General features: G+C 35.1%; 1 long non-coding RNA gene across 1 annotated transcript; it reads right to left on the bottom strand.

Moving 5' to 3' along the window:
• Nucleotides 1–863: 863 nt before the first annotated feature.
• Nucleotides 864–5,590, bottom strand: LOC145052094 (uncharacterized). The gene is made up of 3 exons (XR_013683972.1): nt 5,332–5,590; nt 2,447–3,531; nt 864–1,032 (listed from the first exon to the last, which is right to left on the bottom strand). It is a non-coding gene; the product is annotated as an uncharacterized LOC145052094 (long non-coding RNA).
• Nucleotides 5,591–6,111: the final 521 nt, after the last annotated feature.

The raw sequence follows: 6,111 nt of genomic DNA, 5'->3' as shown, positions 1-6,111 counted from the left end.
AACGAGTCACCTCCCTAAGGTCTAGCAGCAGCAACAACAGCCGTAGATGCAGCTGCCGCAACCTCAGTCAGTGTTGCATACCGCTCATCAAAGGTCTCAATCAATGTGGTCTTGATGTCCCCAAACATCTCAGGAATCTTAGCCCGGATGGCAGCAGCCACCTCCTCATGAATCAATCGACGGATCTCCTCGTTACTGACACCACTGCTCTCAGGTGTGTGTCGAGTCCCAACCATGATGCTTCTGAAGTACAACAATAAATATCAAAGACTCGATCGAGCATACTCATGCTCGATGACGCAACCCTACTCGTCCTCCGTTGTCCAAAGGATTCTTACTTGGAATGCCCACTGATCCAGTGTCTTCAGTAGTACAGGCCCTATACTACTGACCACACCACATCAGCATTCACCTCAAGTCCTCCTCCTTGGATCCTGGATCACAAGTACTCTACTCTCATCATGCATTGGCTACCCTCCGATAGACCTCTCATGAGCTCCTAACTGCTATCTACTCGCTCTAAAAGCAACTCAGCAGCAGAAATCTCCTAGGCTAAGGCATCACAAATCAGGCCACTCTAGTCCTAATATGAATACCTAGCCTACTCTAGCATGCACAATGTAACATAACATATCTCATAACACATAATGTAAGGGTACTTTTGGGGATTCACCGTTCGGGAACTGGCTGATCGTACACACGACTCTGCTATGTTTGTCTCAAAACTCTTTTTACTCTTTTCAAAAAAAATTACTTCATTATCAAAAATTTTCCTCAAATCCTCAGTTTGAGTTTAGATACGCCCGAAGATGCATTCGATTCCCTGAAACCAAGACTCTGATACCAACTTGTAACAACGTAAATTTCAAAACAAATTTTTCATTTTTCATCAACCAAGTTCATATAAAAACATTCTCAAGTATTTCCAACAATAGTTTTTGAAACATAACATATCCCAAGATCATAAAAATCAAACTCTATCTCTAGTGTGTACGAGTCACGCCGACGCCTTCCCACGGTCCTCGCTAGTACCTGAAACACATAACACAACAACTGTAAGCATAAATGCTTGGTGAGTTCCCCAAAATACCACATACAACACATACGCCACTCGAGGCTATAATACGACCCTCCGGTCAACGTGTCTCAGCGGGACACTCCAGTGTTGTAGCTCGTTGGACCTTCTGGTCCGGTCATAGCTCGTTGGACCCTCCGGTCCGGTCTATAACATCATACAACATACATATATCACATAGCACATAATCTCATACGTAACACATAAGACCCTCTGGTCAACACATAATACCACTCTAGGTAACGTATAGTGAGAAGACTCACCTCAGGTGTCCCGGTAAGTCTCTGACTCAATAGAAATGTGATTAAGCCTCCACCTAATCACATAAAGTAAATCTCTCATAAATATAACTATACTCAAACCTATCTTAACACCTTCAGAAGGGTAAAAGACCATTTTACCCCTCTCTTGGCTTAAAGGCCTCACTATTGACCAAACCCTAAAAGTCAACCATAAGTCAACGGCCAAGTTTTGACCCGACTCGTCGAGTGCACTTGGGCGACTCCGGGAGTCTACACATGTCTACTGACTCTCTTAGTCCCTCTTGGCACATCGAGTCCTTCCCCTTACTCGATGAGTCACACCTGGCATGAATCGCGGGGCTACCCCGACTCAACTCGCCGAGTCTCAAGAACAACTCGGCGAGTTCCGCTTTGAACTCCAGTCCCCTAACTCTCCCTGACTCACCGAGTTATTTCCCCAACTCGACAAGTCTACTCGCTAAGTGATTTACGGGAAACCCTCATCCTACTCGCCGAGTCTGATCTTCGGACTCGGTGAGTGCATGCCATGCACAAACTCCATAGACCTCCTGAGGTCAGATCTGTTCCTTTAAACCATAGATCTGACCTTCCCAAGCATGATAATCACGTAAAGTTCAGACCTTGACACTCAAATAGCATCAAGATGGAATTACTTGGTGATTTAGCCCCAAAATAACATCCTAAGTTCATGACTCCCAAAATAGCTACAAAAAGCCCCAAGGGTTAAGGTCTCTGGACTCCTTTGAGTCCAGATCCAAAGCATGAACTCGAGAAGGGACCAATTGCTCCACAATCTATCCTCTAAAGGGGGTTAGAAAACCCTAACTCTAGGAAATCAACACCACAACTGGAATGCTCCTAGGGTTTGTTGGCTACCGCACGAAGCAGTACAACCTCAACCCATCCCATATAACAAACACATAAATCATAAGAATCGAGCATGCAATAAACATATAACATCACAGGTAGTCCTACAGACCTACCTAACAGGCATAATCACTAGCATGCAACACTAAGTCATACTCAGCATCTAACACAGCTCAAGATAACATATCAAATGGGCCGACCTTGGTGCCTTAGACCCCTTAGTATAGTGAGGACAACTCACCTTATAGATGTCAACTCGGTAGATAAATCCCAACTCTCCGATCACTTGCCAAGGACTCCACCACCTTCCAAAAGATGCTAACTACAATAGATCTCAGGTCCTTCAAGCTCCTTGCTTCTGAATGCTTGATCTCCAAGTTCTTGTCTCCAAGAAAATCCTCCTCCAAGCTGAGAATCGGGGCGTTACACAAATTTTGGTTGTTTAGGGTTTTAAGTGTAAGCTATTAATTATTAGTTTAGCAGTCATATTTGTTTATGGGTAGTTAAATAATGCAGGTTTGATAGACCGAGGAGTTAAACTTGTTAATTGCTTACGGGTCAACACGCGGATCTAATTGTCGGGTTTGCCTTGGATACTTAAGGTCTAATGGCTTGCAGATGTTCTTATTCTTACAAACACAGTTGCAATATTCTCTCATTTTTCTCTCTTGTTCATTGTATCTACATTTGGGATTTTTCATACTCTTGTTTGTATACAGTAAATCATTCATATAATTAGGTTTAAATTTCTGTATGAGAGTGAGTGTTATTGTAGTGAGGTTATGTTGATAAAAATCATTGGTTGAGTGAATTAAATGAACTGTTGATTTTGTCTATTGTGTTTTTTTAGAGTTTTTAACAATAATCATTCAAAATATAATGTAATTAAAAGTTTCTTTTTCTAAATTTAATGACGAATGCCTAAATTATTTGGATATTTAGAAAAAAAATTTATAGGGATTTGGAATGAGCCATCATACCTGATTACGGTTGTATATTTTTATAAAAGCTTTCTGGTTAATTAAATTGTCAAAAAAATGCCTACATGATTAAATCAAAGAGTATTAAAATTACGATGGTTTATATTGATCTAAACGTTTTACGGTTAGCTGGAAACCCATCGTTTCTTTTTCATAGGCACATCTACTCCACAGAGACCAACTTCTCATTCTAACGAATAATCATTGACTCTACCATACTCATGTTTCCATCCTCATCCTGAGAGATTTGTGAGAGCTTGTAAAATTAATTTTAGATGATACAAAAATGGATGTTGATATACAGATACTATTCTGACTTGCCAATATCGTTTTCAATATATATCACCTGCATATCACCATCAAATGTCAGACCAAACAACATCATAGCCAAAAACCTCATGAAACCAATAGCTCTCTTAAATGGACAAATTAACTCTAGCAAACCAAAATGAAAATGTTAAAAAAATATTGTTACTATTTTTTTTGTCATATGTATACAAACTTGTTTATGAATGAATATTAGTTTTTTTTTTTTGGAAAATTGTCAGAAAAGTCTCGATATTTTCGAAAAAGTTTCACTTTAATAAAAAAAAAAAAACAAAAACATTTCGATTATTTCATTTTGGTTCAAATTTACAATTTTTTTTTCTTTTAATAGGAAATGACATATTATCGTGTAAAATCAAATAGTAATGACTTTTCTGTTAAAAAAAATTGAAATTAAAACAAAACTTTTTCGAAAATATTGAGATTTTTCTAATAATTTCATTTTTTTTATGTCAACTTGTTTTAATTTTATATTGAGAAAAAATTGTTCTTGTAAAATTTGTTATTCAACATGAGTGTTTGGCATTTGTTGCAAGAATGAAAAAAATTAGAAGTACGAACTCGGAGGCTTAGGGCCTGTTTGATATGCGTCTGACTGGGTTGGGTTAGACATTTTTTCCTGACTCGGGCAGCTAAATCTATTTGGTAAATCAATCTTTGCCTATCTAACTCGAAAAGAAAGTTCTGGCTCGGTAAGAAGAAAACCAACGATTGACTGAGAAAGAAGGAAGCGTTACCAATGGTTTCTTATTCGGTCAGGATTTCTTACCAAGACAGATCTTTCCCGATCAACAATAATCAAATGGGACCTTAGTTTTGCAGGCTAGCTAGTATTTTTCTAATTATGGAAAAAGAATGATAATCTTGAAAGACAAGCTCGTTCTTTATGTCATTTTAGTAAGCAACTCTTGAGCGGTATCATTTAGGCTTTAGCATGTATGACATAAAGAGCAAGAGGAAGTTGACAAATGGTTAAATGATGCCCCAAATACCGGTATATTTTTTTTATTCAATTAAGTCCCAAATACCGGTAATCGTATTCAATTTAACCCTTTGACCCGGTCAACAGGTCATCCAACTTTCAAAAATTACACTTTTGGCCCAGATTTCAAATTTTATTACAAATTTGGACCAAAATTTACACTTTTGGCCCGGATTTTAATTTTTTTTTTACAAATTTGGTCCAAACTTTACCTTTTTTGCCCAAATTTTAGAATTTTATTATGAATTCATCCTAATTTTAGTCCCTATATATTTTTTTTATTCAATTAAGTCCAAATACCGCTAATCGTATTCAATTTAACCCTTTGACCCGGTCAACAGGTCATCCAACTTTCAAAAATTACATTTTTGGCCCAGATTTCAAAATTTATTACAAATTTGGTCCAAAATTTACACTTTTGGCCCGGATTTTAAATTTTTTTTTACAAATTTGGTCCAAACTTTACCTTTTTTGCCCAAATTTTAGAATTTTATTATGAATTCATCCTAATTTTAGTTTTTTTTTGCAACTTTTTTTTTCAAAAAAATTGTTTCTAATATGTTTTTTCTTTATAAAATCATATTTATACAAAAAAATATATATTTTCACATAAAAATCTTATATTTTCTAGATAAAAACTTTTTTTAAAAACTTTTTTGTATATGAAATATTTAGTTATAAAAATAAGTATTTATTAAGTATATAAATATATAGAAATCCGTTTGTATAAATTCTCAAATTAACAATAAAGAATCGAATTTACATCAATTTGACATACTGCTAGCTTGAATTATCAATCATGAAATGAAATAATCATTGAGTTGGTAGAACACATACCTTGGAGCTTGAGAAGGTGGGTTTGGGATATGGAGGTGTCGGAGAAAGCGATTCCTTTGGATTGCAATGGAGATAGAAAATTCAAAGACATTTTTGTATGAATTCTTTCGAATTCAGTAGATTATGAACTTAACAAAAGCTTGATACACAAAAATTTGGGATTAGAAAGTGAGAGATTAAGCTAGTGCATAGAGGTATTTAGAGAAACACATACTATACAGGGGAAATCTGGTTCTGTTTATGGGGGAGAGGGTGGGGTATATTCTACTATTCATGGACGAAATTTTTTTATAAGATTAAATAATCGTAAATGGATTGTAGTCTTGTAGCTAACAATAATTGAGATGTATTCAGTTTATTAAATTCGGATTAAAAAATAAGTGTACGCAATACTATTTTTTTAAAAGGTTTTAACAATGATTGTTGTTGTGGTATTTAATATGAAATTGATTATTTAGAATCAATTATTTAACTCCGAAATAATCAAATAAACAAAATTATGATCTTCACGCCTAAACCCAAAATGAGTTCCAAATTCACACATTCAACACTAGTCTATGGATGTTGGGTGGCAAGTGATTTTTACACATTATATATATATATATATATATATATATATATATATATATATATATATATATATATATATATATATATATATATATTTGTATAAATATGATTTTATAAAGAAAAAACATATTAGAAACAATTTTTTGAAAAAAAAGTTGCAAAAAAAATTAAAATTAGGATGAATTCATAATAAAATTCTAAAATTTGGGC

Source organism: Lactuca serriola, chromosome 5, assembly GCF_051521515.1.
Source record: "Lactuca serriola cultivar US96UC23 chromosome 5, Lser_US96UC23_V15, whole genome shotgun sequence".
In the NCBI taxonomy this organism is placed as follows: domain Eukaryota; kingdom Viridiplantae; phylum Streptophyta; class Magnoliopsida; order Asterales; family Asteraceae; genus Lactuca; species Lactuca serriola.
Note: the sequence above shows the minus strand (reverse complement) of the source record. Positions and strands in the feature narration are given on the sequence as shown.